Source organism: Accipiter gentilis, chromosome 11, assembly GCF_929443795.1.
Source record: "Accipiter gentilis chromosome 11, bAccGen1.1, whole genome shotgun sequence".
NCBI classification, from domain to species: domain Eukaryota; kingdom Metazoa; phylum Chordata; class Aves; order Accipitriformes; family Accipitridae; genus Astur; species Astur gentilis.
The window spans coordinates 37,238,388-37,259,525 of NC_064890.1; positions in this window are offsets into that span (position 1 = coordinate 37,238,388).

A 21,138-nucleotide genomic window follows, 5' to 3' on the forward strand; every position below is an offset into this window, starting at 1 on the left:
GCTCTCCCAGCGCTCTGTGGTCCTACACCAGTACGGTTCAACCACCTCAACTGGGGACCAGTCCTTTGGCAGGGTGAGCACCTGCAGGAAGGTTGAGCCCAAGACCCACCGATGATGGTGGACACATGGGCCTCCCCTGGCACCGCTACCACCCCTCGGGATGCCGGCGCCCACCAGCAACTGCAGGAGAACCAGGGAGCAGGGTGTGAGTTTTCAGACTCTTCCTGGTGGCAAAATGGGTTTCTAAATAATTTCACCACAAGTTTCATCTTTCTGTGGAAAACCACAGTTTTGTCTGAAAAAAAAGTCTGTTTTCAGTGATATGGACCCCATGAGGTGGCATGATAGGCAGGTTATCCAAACCCAGCTCTTCTTTGAGGAGCATCTTACCAGTGACAGACCTTTTACCTAAGGACACTTCAGCCTCAGGTCTAGAGGGGAAAGGAGGTGGAGAGGTGCCTGGGAGCCCCAGAACCTCTTCATTTTTTGCTAACGGAAAGTTGCCCTTAATGGTGCAGAAAACCCTCTGCAGAGCCAAAATCATGACGATGGAGCCTGGATGGACTGACACAGCCTGCTGAAGTGTCCTGCAAGAAACAGGCAGCTGCGTTGAGGACTGGAACAAACTACTTACTGGTATTTCTCATTCAAGATGTCTTCAGATCTGAATGAACTTTTCTGGAGGCTTCCTGACAATGAGTTAAACAGATAAAGGGAGTTAAACCCTTGACAGTGAGTTTAACAGACATAGAGGATAAAGTCCCAGCTTGTTTTTCCTGAGCTAATATAATGGTCTGTAGACAGTATCTTAAGCAATGCTAATGTATCCTATTTCTCAAGGAGCTTGTTGCCTATGTACTTGTAAAGGCTGACTTACACCATTGTCTCCCAGACCTTCGCTTTACAGTGTTAATCATTGCCTACAAGAGAGACTGCAACAGTTGTAGCGGGGATGTCCCTGCCCCAGGATTATGTAGCTTTGGGCCGCCACCAGTATGAACCATAATGTTCCCCACCTCACATACAGATGTCTATTTGGCAAGTTCATTTGTTTTTACTACGGTTGTCAGTTACACAATATACTCCATCTGCTTGGCCCGAAAATACCTAGTGCATGGCATTTCCCTATTAAATATAATGTAAGAGTCTGCAAAAGCCTCATGATTTTTAATGAGTGTAACCCAGAAGACTGATAACCTCTCAGTACAATGTGAAGAATGAATGCTTTGTGACATAGATTGCAACAAATTTCTAAACTAAAGAGCTGTTTACAAAATTAGAAATTGGAGGGTAATGAGGAATTCATGCAAACTGTAACATAATATAAAGTGTCCACAGTAATACATCATCACTTGAAGACATCTACTGTATGGCTATTTATATTTTTGTTACTGGGGTAGCTGCATGAAGATTTTCTGTAGAAATAATAAATGTCTGAGCATTTAAAGTCTGACAGAAATGTGTCTGTATCATTCACAACTCAGCTCCGATAATACATTTTAGATCAAGGCCCTTAAATGTGTGAAGAATACAGGTAGAATGTTGCAACATTGTGTATATTATTGAGGCACATGCAGCAAACACCAAAATCTGCATGCAGCTCTAATAAAAGTTGTGGGTGGATGTTGGCTGCAGGAAAAGGTGAAAAAGAATAATTTAACAACAAAGCAGTGTGTGTATCATGAAGGAATTTTGGTGCAGGAAGGGCTTTGCAGAAGTAAGAACTGAAATATTTGCAGAACTCCTCTGATAGAAATTAAAATTCTTTGTTTGGAAATCAACAACTGAAAGGAGACAGCTGTGAGCTTATGAGACACAGGGGACTCGAATTAATGCTTTTGGAAATTTAAAGAGATATCATCAGTCACCGATCTAATTTGTCATTTTTCTTTGTCTGACAAGGCCTTGAATCCTCTTCCACAGCTGGTGGGGAAGTGTCTTGCATCTGTAATGGAAGCCAAGCAAGGATCTTTTCTAGCATGTCTTCTGTTGATTGGAAAATTAAAAAAAAAACAACCCCTAACGAAAACCCAGTTGTCACAGCCACTGCATTGCATATTAGGATGCTCATGTGAGCTTTCTGGTGTGGTCCCAAAGTGATCCCCCCAGGTAACTAGCAGGGATGATTAGGGAGCAGCTGCAGGACTGCCAGCTGCCACCACTTTACCACTCACATTTTGACATGGAGTGTGTTGTTGACATCAATGGCTGTTTTCCTTTGCCAGATGTTCAGGACACCTGTGACTTCAAGCACCTCAATTTCCCTTTCTTAAAGAAAGATTCAAGCTCTCATGATGACAGTGAAAATCCAGTCTCACAACAGCTGAACAAAACATGAAGCTCATTTCCAAAAACTGTATTTTCATGTTTACTCTTAGAAGTTGTAGGAAAGGAAACCTGTGGTTTGAAAGGAAAAGGGAAAAAATTCAGTTGTATGCTGGTGTAAGAGTGTTGTTGGAGGAATGTTCATTTCATTATCGTGTTGCAAAATGGTTCTTTTTTTCATGTTGCATATGGTGGGAGGGATGATGTGATCTACAACTTGAACTTTCACATATAGAAAATCCAATGTCTCATGACCTTTTTTTTTTGTCTACAACTTTATATATTTATAGCCAGAGTCTTTGAAAACTACCTACAGAAGACTCATCCGGTAATGGAAAGATTTGAGAGAGGAGGCAGTAAGTCTGGGTTTCACTGACCTGTCACTAGCTCCTATCAATGTATGTTCCTTACCACGGACCAAAAGTTTTTACCATGCGAGGGATTTTTTATCTGCACCTGGCTGTGCAGCTCATAGATCAAAATGGGTAGCAGAGTCTCCAGATGCTCACAATCAACTTCTCCTCTAGTAGACTGTATTTTGGGTGAATATATTCTGTCTTGGTATTCAGACCCATCTCTGTAAGCTGAGCATCTGAATCTGCAGACTGGCTCATACCTACGAGACTCTATAATTTACTTCTGTCATCTCCAAACACAGACAAGGCAGAAGTTGTGATCCACAATATGTCCCTAAGCAGCACATGTGCAGACATGATATTCTCTTTGCAGGATGTCCTAGAAAGTGAACCAAACACCCAGGATCTTGGTAGGATAGTGCAGAAATCTGTTCCCCCCCTTCATGTTACACGCTTCTCAGAAATACACAACATTTGTAGCCTGGGACTTTCTGGAGCAGTGCTGATACCCGAGCAATGATTAAGCCATTTTCTGGGCAAAGTCTGTTCGCAACCAAATTACATGTCTCATGCCATCACTGCTAGGGAAGACCTAGAGTTCTGCAACCAGTCCTCTGTACTGTGAGATCCTGATCTGTGCTCTAAGGCAGGCTGTAACACCCCTTCTGGGTGAGAAACACAGTGCTGGGTGTGGGGCAGATGACAGCCCTGGGAACAGCCAGTTCAGTGCAGGGGACGTGAGAGATTACACAGGGCAAATAACATCCTGTCACTTCCACTGAATTGTACAGTGTGGTCCTGGGACAAAGACCAGGATCTCAATGCAGCCTTTCAGGTGGAGGTGTTGGAGCTATGGCAGCATCTGTGGGTCAAAGAATTGGGTTAAACCCTTCAGGTTACTATACAGATGATAATGAGCGTGTGATGATTCACAGCCTTCCATGGAGTATTCTTTCTACATTTAGGTAATCTTTGCTCAAACAGATTTACAAATCTGATGAAATCTTTTTTTCCTTAGCCTTTTATAAGTATTAAACAAAAACTTGTTTAGGATTATGCTTCACTATCAAGAGCACAGCATAGTGGTGGGCCTAAAGCATCAAAAAAGTTCCCTGTATGAGATAATTAGCTCATCTAGCTCAGCAGACTCAATCTTATATCAAGTATTACATCAATATTGTAACAGCATGATCGTACTATGCCAAATTAATGGATTAGCAATACTGTTCAGGGGAATATCTATGGTCCTGAAAACCATTGCAGTTAGTGAGGGGGCTGGAAACAGTTCTGAGAGCGTGCACCTCGCACGCCAGCACTTCTGAGCCTTCCTAGAAACTGTGGGGTGCCATCAGCCTTGAAAGCCAAATAGCTGGTGGAGTGCCAAGGATGACTTGATGGGGATTATCTGATGTACCTGTTATGGGTTTGTGTGGTGTGGGGTTTTTTTGGTAGCAGGTGAGGGTCCGCAGGACTGGCTCCTGCTAGAAGCTGCTGGAAGCTCCCCCAGCTCCGAGCCGAACCCACCGCTGGCCCAGGCCGAGCCCCTCAGCGACGGTGGTAGCGCCTCTGGGAGAAGAGATTTCAGAAGGGGAACCTGCAGTGAGTAGGGGGATTGGAATGTGAGAGGAACTCCTCTGCGGATACTGAGGTCAGGGAAGAAGAAGAAGAAGAAGAAGAAGGAGAAGGAGGAGGAGGGGGTGCCCCTGCAGCCCATGGTGAGGCGGCAGGCTGTCCCCCCCAGCCCATGGGGGGGAGCGGGGGAGCGGATGTCCCCCAAAATGGCCGCGACTCTGTGGGAAAGCCCGTGCTGGAGCAGTCTGTGCCTGAAGGACTGCAGCCCATGGAAGGGACCCACACTGGAGCAGTCTGTGAGGACCTGCAGCCCGCAGGAAGGAACCATGTTGGAGCAGTTGGTGAAGGGCTGTCTCCCGCGGGAGGGACGGACCCTACAGCGGAGCAGGGGCCGAGCGCGGAGTCCTCCTCCACCTGAGGAGGAAGGAGCGGCAGAGACAAGGGGTGAGGAACCGACCCCAGACCCCGTCCCCTGTTTCCCAGGGAGAGAGAACCAGGAGTGGGGCTGAGGGGGGGGGGGGGGGGGGGGGGGGGAAGCTGTTCTCGGGTTGGGGTTTACTTCCTAATATCCTTGTTTTGATTTGATTGGTGGCAAATTGATTTTGCTTCTTCCCCAAGTTGAGCCTGTCTTTTGCCCGTGACCATAAGTGGTGAGTGATCCCTCCCTGTCCTTGTCTCAACCCACCAGCTTTTCTTTTTATTTTGTCCCCCCCATCCCACCAGGGGGACGAGTGAGCGAGTGGCCTCAGGGTGCTTTGTTATCAGCTGGGCTTAAACCACGACAGCACCTCACCTATAAAGGGCTCCACTAAATACCAGTTTATAGTCCTTAGGCAGGTGGCACAATGTGAGGAGGAATTCCAGGTCCCAGATCAAAATAGGATGTACAAGTCCTTGTAGCTAGGGAGGACTTCAGGGCAGGAGACTTTGTTTGCTGTAGTCATTGATAAAATAATTATTCTACTGGCTTTCATACAGTAGGACTAAATCATGGCTTTTATTTATGTGAAAAGTACCATTCATGTACTTTTCTTGCTCCTTTCCAACATTCCCACTGACTAGAATAGATATAAATGCAGCCTTTAGATGACCTGTAACTCTCCTGGATTCTCAAACAGCACATTTAACTGTTTCATTCTCCTTCATGGGGAAAAAAATGGGGTGTGGCATTTCCTTGAAACAACTGATGATTTGCAGAGATGTCATCAAGAGGGCATAAAAGTAAAGAAAACCAACCCAGATGCCGAGTGTTGGCTGTTTGCTTCTCCTTTGGATTGGAACATTGATTTCATAGATTACACATTTATTTGCTGGGTTTTTTCCCAAGGGAATAGAAATCAGTTTGTTTATAGAACAGATTAGCTGTCTGCTGAGAACTGTACTCATAAGTCAGAGATGAATTGTTCCTAGGGTGAAGAGTAGAGGGAGAGCTCATGGTGAGAGTTTACAAAGTTCATGTTTGTGCTGTAGTCATCTTCCTATTACCAGTAATGACCCAAGAAATTAGGGAGAGTCAGTTAATTTAATATTTACATTAAAAGGCAAACCCAACTGAAAAAGAGAAAAATAAATACAGCAGTGAGCCAGAAAGAGCAGGGCTTTTAGGTTTGCTTAGATCTCCAGCTTCAAAAGTAGATGAATTCCTCTTGAAGGCTCACACTGATTTGGATGGGCTTATTCCCTCAAGGGTCTTCACTGATGTAAGGATCCTGAAAAGAACTTTATCTCATAGCCCAAAGACTGCTTCTGTTAACCAGGGACCACGTAGCTTTCACTTACCTCTGCAGTGAGCCAGCAGCCACACAACCTGCTGTTGCAAAGCACTGGCATGTGGGATTTCCACCCCCCACCCCCCACCCCCACCCCGCCTTTCACACCTGTACATATCTCCAGCCCTTAAACATTTGATGCACCCATAGCTGGTGTGCCAATAGCGAACAGAGCAGGTAATTCTCAGAAGATCTTCACTGCTTCCCAGTGACTTGCTCTGTGACACCTGTATCCCTAGTCATTTGCTGGTGAATGCTATCCCTTGCAAAGAAGACCCAGTTTTGCTGAAGAAAACCCAAAGAGGACATAACCAGCTCTCTCCCACTAGCCGATGCCTCAAATGTTTTGGTACTGCACGAGGATCCAGCACTGTAGGAGGCAGAAGCTAGTGGAGAAATGAAGTTTCATACTAGGACTAGGGCTGGCAGAAGCATCCCCAGAGCCTGAGATCCTCGGGAGGCAGCGGATCAGTCCCTACACACCCTAGTCCTGCTGGCAGGCCTGTAGCCTATGCTGCACAGCACTGCCCACCATTTAGTCCTCAGCTCAGTGCTGTACAGCACCAAGAAATTGCACTGATTTCTGTAATGTGCCCTTAAACCACATGTAACAGACTCTATTCGTTTCGGAGCACAGTGTAAAAACATTTGCTGTCACGCTGACCCTGTGCCCTGGGTAGCGCTGCACTCACTGGGTAGAAGCTCAGTTCACCCCAATATTTGACACACCTGGTACAGGGGCAATCAGTGCTCTTTCAAGGCTGCCCTTCCCTTTGCCTGTACTGCTGCACTAACAAATGCCTCTGCTTCCCTTCCTTCTGCTTTCCATTTCCATGTCACTAGTGGCTCAGGACAGGAGGAGGCAATCTGACCATTGAGCTTTTCTTTTCTCCTGCACTACCTATCTTATAGTAAGGGACTGATCTCGGAATCAAGCGCTTAGCTGTTAAATATTTAAATCTTTGTAAGTCTAAAGATTTTACACTAACTATTGCAGTTTCCCCATGTAGACAAATGTCTACTTCTGAGCCTTCGCAGGGCATCTAAAACTTGTCAGATATTGCAAGACAGATGGGTCCCTGGTTCATATTGCCACTAGACACTACAAACAGCGCAGGGAGTATCTATTTATCCTTGTTAACAAAAAACAGCATGAGAGCATAGATGTCACTAATTTAAATGTTTTACAGTGTTTTCTGTACCAGCAGTTAAGTGACTTGCAGCCCATTTCCTACTTGCATCCCTCCCAGGCAGATATCTGTAGGCCATAAATTTCTACCACCCCTCCATGACTGACTTATTTTAACTAAGAGATATTAATTCTTAATAGCAAAACTCCCTAAAAGTTCACACACATTCTTTTCCCAGTTTTTGACAAGTGCCATAAGAGCACTTGCCTCTCGCTCTTTATTTTGTATTACCTTGGTCAAGTCATGAAGTGGACAGAGCGTTCTTTTAAAAACTGGGAAATCATTTGGGGTCATCTAAAAATTTCTACTGACTTTCAATTCATAAGCACTTGTTTATAATTTGCCATTTATATCTTCTTTTTGTGTATGCATTTTTTATTTCTAGCTATAAATATCCTTACAGCAGGGAGGAGAGGGGAGTTCCCTAGTGGATTATGATTTGCTTTCATGGCATTTGTAATTTGTCAAACAGTGCTGGTTCAGCTGGGACTACTGGATTGCTATTTCTAAAGGAAACTCACTCTTTAAAAATGTAAGAAAGAAAAGTCTACCCTTAGATTCATGCATACAAAAACCTGATTAAATTCAGCAATTTTTATCCCCGTTTTTACATCTTAAACTAAAGAGAAAAATGGAATGGAAAAGACCACTGACTTTATTGATATTGCAAAGATATAGTGTAATTGGGAGTCATAATTTGGCCCAGAGGTAGAAGGACTGAGAGGTTTTATGAAAACAGTATTCAAAATAGTATTTTCTCTGTAATTTATCCCCACTGAAAAGGGAATTGGTTATAAAGGAGTCACAGTCAGAGGAAAACAGCCTCTATGCCTTCCACTGGCAGATCCTTTTAATACTCCATGAGGTTATGGGAGTCACACTCCTCAGCACAGGAACTGAAAAACTCAATCATAACACTTTGGTGCATGATGTTTATTGCAGTGCATGCTAAGAATAAAAAATGAAATACTATATATTCTGAGAGGTATATAGACCTCTTCTATGGTCTTTGAAGAAATAAATGTTATTTTGATCTCTCTTGTTCTGAAATGTGCAGGATAAGACATGCAAAACTATCTCCTCACCTAAGGAATACTACAATGAACAGCATGCAATGAGCTGTGCTATTGTATCAGACAAAGTTATGCAGCACTCCATCTCTGTCATCAATTTAAAAGGGACACTAACCTTTGGATTTGGAGAAAAACCTGGGAGCAAGGGTTTGATTGTATTCCAGTAAACTTTTAACAAAAGAATTGTTTTTAGTGTACTCATGAGAGGGAATTTTCAAAGTAACCAAAAAAATTTAGGAAGTAGGCATCTCCAAATACACTGTCCCAGGATTTCCCAGGAGCCCAAACATTAAGTGTCATCAATTTCAAAAGAGAAGCACTAAATATTTTATTGTAGTATTGTTGTTGTTGTTGTTGTTCTTGTACTGCAAAGAAATATTACAAAGGCAACCCCCCCCCCCCCCCCCCCCCTTTATAAGTCACATCATATGCATTAGCAAGCACATGATGATTTCTCTGACTTGGTCCATGCACAAGGATTATTGGGACAGAGGACGGTGCAGGATTGCATTCACAACAAAGTAGCTGCAGCTTTGGCAAGCTAACACTGTTTCTTACCACTTACTCAGAGATCAGCAGCATGCCCAGGGCAACCCAGTACTGGAAGAAGACAAGAATGGCCTGTTAGAGTCCAATACTTGCTGACCAGGTTCTTTTAGATATTCCACATGTGGAGGGTGTAATGTTTAATATCAAATTTACATATTTAAAGATAGTTGATATTATGTGAGATTTCTGATTTAGCAAAGTGATACAAAGTATATTGAAATCACAATACCAGTGTAAGTTACACTTAGCAAAATATATATATATATATATAGATCAATTGCAATGGACAGTTTAATCGAAATACCAATGTGATTTCCATTACCAGTCTCTATAATATGCTCACTGTCACAATGTTGGGCATCCCCAGCCGCTGGGAAGGAATACATGGGTTGAAGCTAACTCAAGCCCGTTGTTCTCTTCAAAATACTTTTGTTAGTTGTCTAGTTTTATACTGTGTTGTGCTGATGCACATATTCACTCCCACCATGCTCTTCTGGCTAACTCAGGGAGACATTCACACTCTTTTAATGAACTCAGGGAGACACATTTACACTACCAGTTGATCCACTCAACTGTTGATAGCTGTTTGTCTAAAGCAAAGGCCACCCTCCCTTGCAAAGGAGTCCTGTTGCCAAGAATCCAAGTTCTTTGCAACAGCTGTGGTCAGTCACATCCTACATTATTCCCTGAGCTTCACGGTTACATCACCCTTGGCCATCTCCTCTGAGCTTTCTTCCTTTGTAGGGGTTTATTGGTAAGGCACATGGCCCAAAATCTTCCTGCCCCAACTCTTCCTTGTCCCCCCATTCTTCTCTTTTTGGTAACTTTAATTCTGCAGTTGATGTAATTTAAAAGATTACTTGCTAACATTTCCAGTTTGATTATAAATTAAGGAAAGCCTAAAATTGGGAGCTAAGGGACCAAAATCATTCCAGGTCTCAGCAAAATTAGAACACATATATGCAAAATCAGAATTTGGCCTGTGTGTCAGCTGGATTGAATTAAATTTAACACAGAACAGTTGCAGGTTACTAGAAAGGCTGATGACAATGTGTCTTTGTTATTTCTCAAGTCTAAAATGTTTCTGTTCCTGGTTTTTGTGTGAGATTGGGTATGGTGCATCTGTTCCTGTTTTGACATTAGTATGTTTTCATTACCCTTAATACTCAGTGAACCAGCACAAAATTCAGATACTGTCCAAAAGTCTTTTAAACCTTATTTCAAATATTTCAGATCACAGGTACCAAACTCATTGGGATATAGTGCCCAGACCCTTGAGGTGACGCCTGTCAACTTGCTGTATCCTCATGTGTGATGTAGGCCCAGAGGGAGATCCTTCTGAAAGCTGAATTACTGTGTCGTTGAGTGCTTTGCTGTGCTTTTTCCTCCTGCGTTGCAGCAAGGCCAATTTGTAGCAAATTACTATAACAAAATTCACAGTAGGAGGGAAAGATGATTTTAATTTACAAAATCTCCAAGGTGTTTTTTACCCATTCACATGATTTCATCCATGTGCTCAGAAGCACTAAGACATGTACATCCAGGGCTAGCAATGAGGCGCTGCTGTGGGTTTGCTTTTGTGCCCTTTAGAAGCGAATGCTGTTTGGGATCTTTTGCCTCAGTATGTCGACTCAGCCCTCATAAGTCTTGCTTTCCTTATCTGGTTATTTTATGGCTCCAGTCCTGTTCTTCATATTCTTGTCACCTTATCTTAGGGTCAGTTTGTTCCTCCTCTTCCTTTGAATGAAATCATACACATAGAGCTATTAATCTTACCTCTCCTTCTAAACTTTGTTCTACCGTTTCATCTGCAGCTTTCATACAAACATTTCAATTCATAATTAACTCACATCAATCTTAATATTTCTGTTACAAATCTCTACAAATCTGCTTGATTGCAGTATTGCACTAACGGTGCTATGTCATGTCCAGGAGTGCAGCCAGTTGCTGGTTGCAGCGTGTCACCCCATTGTTTCGTGCCGATGTGACCTGATGGACCCTGGCTGGTGAAGGGACTGTGCTCTGCGTGGCCACAAATTTCACTCCAAAAGAGACATCCTCAGCAAACTTCCCGACACTCATCAGTAGGAAGCAAGGAGCATTTCCATGACCCTTGAATGTCTCATATTTTCTCTTTTCTTTAATCCCCAATTGATTTAATACAGAAGACCATGTGAGACTGATTTACTGTTTTTGGAACATCCTTCAGGAAGAGGCCGATGTACAGGATATAGGCCTGACATACAGGGTTTAGGTAGGGAAATGACCCTCCCATTAAATGTAAGGTAAACAAAAGGTCATATAAAACCACACCTGGATTCAGATGGCTGAAGAAAGCACTGAAATTCAGTGATTAATTCACAGCTACAGCTGAGCAAAGGCTTGTAAAAATGCATCACGTTGGAACCAGTAAGTGAAATGCTGCACTTGGCTGTATACTCATTCAGTTCTTAAGCTGGCCTGACTAAAAGAATAAGTACAGTGAAAAGTAACATACAAAGAGCATTCTTTAAAAGATTCTTAAAACATCTTTAAAAGAGCACTGAGGCAATCAAATTGGAAACAGAGAAGCCCCTATCAGGAAGGCTGTGATTTGTACCACTGCCACAGCTTTGTAACAAGTGTGAGGTGTCAGTGGGTAAGCATGAATTTTCATGCTGTCCTTGCTGTAGGTACACAATAGACTGGAAAGTCCTTTGGCCTGCTAGTTATATATTTACCTACTGCATCACTTCAAATGACACTCATTTGAGAACAGCTCTGAGAACAAATGAAAACAGCGCACATATCACATCCCTTTAATTCTTTGTCAAAACTGAAGTTTTACTTACCCCTGAGAGTGAAAACCACAGAAGAAAGACAATTTTATCCTCAAAGTGCCAGCATTTTATAAAAAATAAAATTACCAACCTCTGGGGAAAAACATTAAGAATATCCTTCAGTGCTTATTTGTAGCTTCTTGGACATTTTCTCTCACAGCAATAGGTTAGCTCCCTGGAGAGGAGATTGTCTGACAGCTAAAGCACTGGTTTGGTTTCCATCACAGCCACAGACTCCCTGCACATCTCTGGCAAGGACTTACTTTCCCTCCCAGTGCTGTAACACCCTTTTACATGCCCTAGCTATTCATGTTGAGCACCCCTTAGTGGGGCAAGGACGAGGGGGGAGCCTGCACTGAGAAACATCTTTGGGCTGAGCACTGGCTTGGTGTCACCCCCTCCCAGCTATGAACTTCACCATGCCTCAGGGGTTAGGGCTGGAGAGAGATATCTGATCCGTTTGGGTTTTTTTTACTGACACAGAGAAAGCCAGAAAAGCAGATCATCTGCTTGCAAAATCTCTGGTCTTGCCTAGTAGCCCCAGCAATGTCCTTACTTACACCCTGACCTGCAAATGCTGAAGGCACCAAGTAGAAACAGAGCTGAGCAGCAGCACTTTCATGGTGAACCTCTGCACGAGGCGACCTTCCCCATGCTCCTTGTCCCATCACCCCAAGCTATGGCATGGCCATGTCTGCTGCTCTGAGGGTGAGCAGCCCTTTACCCTTCCCCCTGCCTCCAAGCAGGACAGGTGACAATCCTGTGGGAGAGCATGGATGTCCCAACACTGGGGAAAGGACAGAAGTGTGCCAAGGAAGCCCTCCTTCAGTCCTGTCCACTTGTTGGGTTGTGCCTCAGCGTGACTGTGGAGCAGACAAAGGTCTTTGGTGGGAGAGCAGTGTTGGTGGGGACACTTTCAGCTGTGGCTGTGGGCCATGTGGCTCTGGGAAATGCCATCACAGCTACCTAAACCTGCTGGGGAAGGGAAGGGGGCTGCCATGAGCCTGGCAGGGAGAAGGCAAGTTCAAGAGGGAGAGGTGCCAAATGCTGCCTGGGGTGGTCAGCCCTGTCGAAAGGACCTGTGCATACAGGGGATGCCCAGGCAAACATGAGCCAACACCACACTCTGACTGGGAATGAGCCGAAATTGGGAACTGGGCTACATTAGGAAGAGTGGTCTGCAGCTCAAGCTCTGCTTGCTGCAGGCAGGGACAGAGCTGGAATGGTGTCCCGTTGTGGGGCCCCTGCTCAAGAGGGATGTGGAGGAACCGGAAGGGGTCCGGTGGCAGGCTTGCCAAGGCACTCAAGTGGTGTGAGAAGCAGCTGAGGGAGTGGGCTGGTTTGCTCTGGCAAAGAGGAGCCAGTGGGTGCTCCACCAGCAGCCTGCCATCCTCGAGAGGGTGGCTGCAGAGAGGATGAAAGCCAGCTCCTCTCAGGACTGCCACACTGCCAGCAGAGCAGCAACAGCCATGAACTGCCTGGGACAGCCTGCCCACAGGGGTGCAGGTGCCCATCCTGGGAGCCTAGCACACTGCTACATCAAGCCTTGGCTTTAGCGGGTCAGTATTGCTCTCCAGAGGTACACAAGCTGCCTGAAATCAAAATAGCATAGACTGAGAAGCCAGGAACAGTAGGGCTGGCTCCTCGCACACAGCCTGCTGCAGGGCAGAGCGGTGCGCTGGTCTTCTCTAGTCCTTTGGGTCATGCAGAAGTGTCAGGGCTGGCGTTATTTCTGTTTCAAATGTTTCTTCTCCCACTATTAATGTGACAGAATTGCAGCCATTTCCTTTTGTGACAAAGAGTGTTTGTGATTTCTCATCCCTTCATTGCTGTTGCCTCATTGCACATAACATTTGAGACACAGAGTGAAGGCAGACAAGGCTGCCTACGAGAGACGGCAGAGCTGGGTCTGTCTTGTGAGCGACCTTCCTTCTTTGTGCAAATGCTTTCACTGAAAAGCACTGAAATGAAGAGATGAATCCTTTCTGGTGACAAGCATAGTTACACAAAAGATCAAAAGTAAACTAATTGAAGGTGTGTTTGCATGGCTTAATTCTTATAATTGCTATCTCCAATATGCACAGATTCTGTGATTTACAGGGCAGATAAGCATAAAGATCATTGTATTATGCTTGGAAAATATTTCTGGAACAAGATGGAAGTATTCTGTCATGCTTAGTATGTGATTGCAAGACAGAAAAGAACTTCAAGTTAAGAAGATTAATAAAAAGACAAAGACCGAATGGTTTCAAATGCTTTTCATTTCAGATGAATTCAGTTTTGCAAAATAAGCAGCCTCTTTCTGTCATGTAATGTCTATAAAACACAAGAGTCTGAAGAAAATGTGTTTTAAAATATTTATGTTTTATAACTGATTAATCCAAAAGTTTGGCATATGTTATCAGTGTTTCTGCTAATTAGCAATATGTTGGTTTGCTATGTTTTTTTCACTGAAATGAAAGCAGGCATCTGAGTTTGAGGGTTCATACCAGCTAAAACACCAGCAATTTTATCTTGCAGTTTTATTGGAGGAACATTTCCAAACCTGCTGGAAACTATACTCCCAGATCAAGTTGGAGACATCCAAATAAAGGAAAAAGCAACCAGACCATTAAGACGTGGTTAGTCATAAACCATTAACACTGAAGGAGAATATTAATAAATAAATGGTTTATATTCTTGTCTTAACAAATTTTTCTATGATAATCCTCTATCATCAGAAAATGGTGCTTTAAAATCTTACATTGAAACTGTCGTGATTAGAGCTGGTAAAAAAAGGCTAGCGTCAAAATACATGTAGATATACTGACTCATTTTTATTCACCTCTTAATGTGAGAAAGTGGTGGTAGTATCATAGTGCCGGGTCAAGCACAGAGTGCAGCAAGACTGAGATGTGTTAGTGCTATGTTTCGAACCAGAAAAAATGTTAGTCCCCCATAAAACACAAGACATAAAGAGACAGACCTACTGCAGCTGTATTTCCCAGCTCCTGCTAACAAGCTCACTGAAAGGAGTCTCGGCTACCCCATGTGCTATGAAAAAAAAAAAAAAAAAAACAACAAAAAAACCAACAGAAAGAAACTCCAGTTAGTTCCCATCTCCAAGACATTTTTCTGCTTTATATATCTATCCCTCCATGATCTGTCTTCTCATAGTTGAGGAGGTTCAGCCCCTATTTTTGGAAATGGTCTCATCCCATCTAGCAGAGTGGAAGAGGATTTTAACCACTTGTCTCCGAAAAGAGATTCTCTCCAGGCCCACACAGAGGCAAGGAAGGATGGTTATGTACGTTGGTGAACATCCTCCAGCATACTCCCAGGGTGGGGAGACAGCCTGCCTGTTTTTTCCCAGAGCCTGCTAACCTGGAGCTGGAGGGGTGCAGGAAAGCATGGGTGCTGTGCCCTGCTGCCAGCCCAGCAGCAGTGCAGGTAACCCCTGATTGTACCCTCCTTCTGGGTCCATGGAGAAGGACACCAAGGGCAAGTGTCCCAGCGAGTCTCTGCGCAAGCTTTTATCCTTGTCTTCAGAAGGTTTAAAAACTGTAATTGGAAGGTACACTCAGGAACTCAAATCATGTTGGTACATGCAGAGTTAATACTGTCAAACCAGAGCGTCTTCCCAGCAGGAGCTGGAGTGTGCTGAGGAGGCTTCTGGGGCGGCTGGTTCATGCTCCCTGTTTTCCCTACACTCAGGAAATGCACTGGGGAAGCCAGAGATGCCCCTGGCCTCCCCACAGACCACAGGGTATGTGGGCTTGTATTTTACGTGTACCTGACATCTTTGGTGGAAAAAAGACACTTTTCATCAAAGCAGTCAGATCTGTTTTTTCCTTTAAACCATTACGTCGCTTTCACTTTTCATTAAAACACTTGGGAGGGAAAGTTATTGACCAAAATCATTGCTTTCTTTTTTCTTACAGTGCTTCTGCTCATGTTGAAAACAGTCATTGATGGCTTCAGGTGCAAATAATTTTACAGTTACTATAGTCTCAAAGTTTTTATAATTGTGCAGTTTCTTAGGAAAGCAGGACTTCACGTGTTGTATGTGGCAGAGATACCTAACATGCCACTCTTGCTTTCTTTGTTATTGCTTTTTTCTCCACACAATGTTACCAAGAATTTTAGGTATTATCCTGGCGTTTTTCTCTACTCCTAACTCTCTGTGTAATAAGATGTAACTTTCTATGTTGTACATTGACCCTTAGGACTGTATTATCCGAGTATCTTGAGAGTTCTGCCTAATTAAGGATTTTCTCGCAAATCCACCTTTAAACACAAAGGAGATGAAGCCTGAAAAGGTTCATCATGCACAGATGGGACACATGGAGAGATTAGATGTAGAGATCATTCCCTCTTTGTAAGGCCAGAGATGTCATCTGGGTGTGAGGAGGTAAATTGATCTCTAGGCTCATTTTGGTTTTGGTCTTTCCTGTGAGGTGACTAACAAAGGCACCCAGCTAGCAGAACCTTTGCAATATGAGCCACCCTTTGTTAGCTCTTGGCATAGCATCATCAGCTCCATTCAAATTAATATGATGCTCTCAGATGGTAACATTTTGTAGCTGCCCCAAAATAAAGTAAAATCCTGAACTAGTAACGTGGAAGTGTCTACTGAGATCTGACAATAAAACCAATAGCACCTGTAGACATCTATCTGCAGTACAGGTGTACCAATTAGAGCTAGTTGTCTACCTGCCATTACAGTCAGTGAATAAATAGCCTTCTGGTCCATATATCAATGGAGATAAGGGCAGCATCCTTCTGATCAGATGTTGGCATCCTCTATATGATGACTTGCTCTGCCTTGGCTACAAAAATAATCACTCTTGCTTAGGTTACCTACACCTGCACTGTAGGTACATTCACGCAGATGAATTCCACCTTTGTGTCCTCCAGTTTTGATTGTCCTATATTGAGGCACTTGGGTCAAAAATTTGGGAAGAAATGAGAATCTGTTGTCTAATCACACTATGCCTCACACCACGATCTCTGTGAGACAGAGGAGCAGGCATTTTGGATCATCTCATCTCCAGTACTGCATATTTAAAATATAGCTTTTCAGGGGAATTGCAATACTAGATGCAAAACAAACCAAAAAAGAGAACAAAGGCAGAGCTCTCGCCTCCTTTTGCCAGCTTCTATTCAATTTAATAACATGTTGCTAACTGATAAGCTTCAAACCTATCAATTTAATAAAGAGCATCTGTAACCATATAACAGAACTTAGGATTTTTGAGCCGCTGAATATCAGCTTCATGGTGAACTAGGTTATCAGAGATACATAACCAAATCCCTCCTTATTTCTTTTGAAAAAGACAAGTACAATTTTGTTTGGGAAATGAGATTATGTACAGACACACAAATGTATCTTTTACTTTTGTTTATTATTTACGGCATATATTTCTTTATTGCCCTGACTGCCCTCACAGTGTTTGGAGTACTGGAGATAATGGGACTCCAGAAATCCATACAAATGCCCAAGTGTCCTACTGAACTCAATCCTTAGCTCTAGTGTTTTGTGTAACACCTGGAAGACTTCCTTTGCTTCCATGGAAACACTGAAATGTCACGTTTAGAAAATATTATGGTGGCTAATTAATAATGCTTGCTCCATCTCTGGAAGAGAATTACTCAGATTAAGTGCATGGCAAATTAGTCTGATGATTTGATTTCCTTGTTTTTCTGATCTCAGCCAACAACAGAGTAAATCGTTATCGGTGGTTTCCTCTGAGGTGACCAACCCCTGCAGTATTTCAGAGGATGCATTTATCTGTGCCTACCCCAGTTTGCAGATGTCTGCCTGCTTTACAGTGAGCCAGGAGAGAGCATTTGCTATCTAGTTTTTTATTACTTTTGCCACTGTTTTGTACAGTTACTATTCTGACTTAGAAAAACATTTGAGCAGTGCCTAAGCAAGTTTCTCCTTTTGATAAGAGTGCTGCAATGTTAAATGCCTCCCAATCCTTCAGGTTCTTCATCCACTGCTCCTCACCTCCACAACATCTTCAACCAAAAGCTTTCTAAAATACCAGGAAGACTGTTGCCTTTAGCTTGAAGATTTAGGCATCTATTACGACATCTATATCCTGACTTTGTCACCTCTTTCCAAAAAGGGGATTGGTATTTAGGCTTCTTCCTTTCTCCTCCCTGAAAGCTCTGTGGCTGCCCACATTTCCCACAGGACATGTCTGTATTGTGGAGGCCAAGACCCTACAAGTCACATGTTGACTGCTTAACTTGAGGAAATCGTTGTCCTTTTTTAGATATAGCCTTGTAGCTAGCCATCTCAGCAGAAATACTTACTAGATTTGTAAGGAGCTTCATGTAGCTACAGTTCCAGGAGACAAGGGGTTCCTTTTCTAGATATATAAAACATATCTTACAGTTGCAAAAATGGAAAGCATCTTGATACTCTCAAAACATCTTTGGGCTAATACATGTTTTATTTGCTCTCTGAGTCACCAGTTCACCTCTCTCCCAATATTCACTGTGTCTTTTTTATTTGATAGTATCCACATTCCTCTCTCCAAAAGGAGTTTGAAATGAATGCGTTTTAATGACAACCCTGTCTTCTGCTGCTCCTGTGGTCCCTGTCCTCATTCTTGCTGCACTCATCATTACCAGGGACAGGAGGGACTATGGCAGGAGCAATCACAGCAGTAGTGGTGGAAGAGGCTGGGGCAGCTACTGATTACTGATTAATGTGCCAGTCTCTAATTACCTATTCCTTATCTTCCAGAATGGGCTTCATTCCCTGGAGAGCCAAGAAGTTTGTAATGCCAGTTTTGTCATGTTTTGCTTCAAAGGTGTAAAAGCTGGTGGGCCACCTACAGCCTGCATTGCCAGGGCTTTGCTTGAAAAAGAATATTGAACTCGTGCATAGCACTTCTTATCCATGGGTCCTATAAGAACTTACAGAGGAAGATAAACATCATTACCCTGTGCAGGTAACGTACCCTACACAGACAGATAACTCAGGCACCAGTAAATTATCTTGACCAGTACTGGATATGCGGCCACTGTCACTTGGAGATACAATCCACATCGCTCAGGGTCCTGCCAGTGCCTGAGCCTTTGTAAGAAGGAATAGACAAGAGTGAACATGGGGCAGCTGTAGCTCCCTACCTGTGCCTGCCAGCTGGGCTGGAGAGGAATGAGGCAGGTGAACACAAAGAACAGCAATGGCAGGATGGCTTTTGTGGTAAACTTTTGTCCATACGATGTCATTGCCCAGGATATTCATGCCCTGCAGGAGTAATCTTTCCTAACCTGGTTCTAAGGCTCAGTGACTGGTTTTCGGTTTTTTGGTTTTGTTTTTTTTCTGAGTTAGACTGAAAACTCAAGGGCCACAGCCTGGAATGATTCATGTCAAATGGGACAACACAGAAAAAACATATCCTAACAAGTCATTCATAACTTAAAATGGGATCTAAATCATGGGGGTTCTTTTTTTTTCAGTTCTGGTAAGGCTGTATTTTTTGACCAGTGACGGAAGTAAAGCTCATAAATCTGGTTAAGCAGGTCTTACAGGCCTACCACATTTGAGCAGGAAAAATAAAAAGTTATAGTCCTAAGTGTATAAAATACTGCCACGGAAGGACGACTGTGATTTCAATAGCACTTTGTCCTAGTGCAGAGTAGGAGCACAATCAATTTAACAACAGACAGTCATGAAATTATAGTCCTTATTTCTGCAGTCAGAGAGCATTAGACCTTAATTCCTGCTTATGCAATTGTTAATAGTGTTAGCACCTTACAGAAACCCTTAATGAACCACAGTGGTTCAGAACTGTTCCTGGGAATGACTTATTTTGGCATGAAACAGAAGGGAAGGCACTCTTGCATTTACTTCATCAGTAAAAGGAAAAAACCTCAGCCAATGAAGAGGTGGGAAATTTGTAGATGTCCTTCCACTGATCCTGACATTTTTTTTCTGAAAACCAACCTTTGCTTGCAGAGCACTGAGAAAGGGCAACATCCCTAATCCTCCCCTCCCACCCACTCCCTTTAAAAAAAACATACTGGAAATGGGCAATGGGTTGGAAATGTGCAAAATACTGGAAATGTGCAAAAGATTCTTCTCTGATTAGAAGAAAGTCCATCTGTACCCAACAACATCTTGGTCCACTTGGAATTAGACTTGCGGGTCTCCTCACCGTAGAGCTGGGAAGAGAGCTTTGTGCTCCTGATGCTGCCTCACAGCCTTACTTTTCAGAAATCGAGTAACCCAATGGACTGTGTCAGGAATTCAGCTAAAAATGTCCTTATGAAGACCTAAGGCTAATTTGCATGTAAATTGTTACTCCAAGCAAGTTTATACTAAGACATGGCAAATTACTGAGCAGTTGTACCAAAACAGAGATACAAGTATTAATCCATTAACACAGTACCGGTCCAGGACTTTCTGCAGGACTAATCCTGGGAGAAGCAGACCCATGCTGGCTGGCTCTAACGAAGCTCAGCAGGGACTAGTCATGATTGTTGTTTGCTGACTTACATTACCTTCAACAGTTCTCTGCCTTTTTCAAAACCAGCTGGACATACTTTTGTGTGAGGGACTGTTACCTGAACCATCCAGGACTGTTCCCGGCGGAGCAGCTCTGATTTCTTCCTGGACCTTGAAACCTGTTCATTTATATACCCTGGAATTCCTTTACCCAAGTAGCAAGTGCTACATTTTCCAGTAAAGCCCATTCCTAAAGAAAAACACAGAAAACTATCTTGTAACAGTAACTAAAACTCCAAACTAGTGTTTAAGCCCTCTAACTCCTTTCTGCCTCCCCAGTCTTCCATGTATAGAAGGGACTTCTTTCCATCCAGTACAGAAGGGACTGTACAACTAAGACTCATGCGGACACTTTTTAGAAGAGGACATTGCATTTAGTTAATGCTTTCTGTAGGTGGGGAACTCAGTCTAGGACAACTCTGCAAGAGCTTCCCCTACGCAGCAAGTAACTCTGTATTTCAGCACTAGCTCTACTGTAAGACCTGGGTTCATTTCCCAAAGCTGGGTCACTGGTACGTGCCCTGGGACGGCATCCAGCTCTGCAACTGCTTTCCTTCTTCTGCCCTGGTTTCCATATGCACGAGTTGGAAAAGAGCATGCATACACTCTAATAAGGTCCTTCAATCTGGACAGTTTGGAACTGGCCATGAGATTTGCTGCAGACAAAACCTTTGTCTTTGCAGGACTGGGCACACATGAACTTGTGTCTTCTTGTAGACTTTGCTCTTGATGTGGTAATACAGAAAAAAAAAATCCCTTCTTTTTTTTTTTTTTTTCTGAGCCAAGAATATGTTTACCTACAGATTTAAAAAGAAATGAATGAAAAAAAAAGCTTTTTGGCAACTTAGGTTTCTTATTTAAAAGAACAAAATCCTTCCCATATTCTGTATCATCTCATGTGCTCCACTTTGGCGATCTAATTGTCTTTAAAATGCTGCAATTCCAGTAACACCAGCACAAATAACAGAGTGAAGGCTCA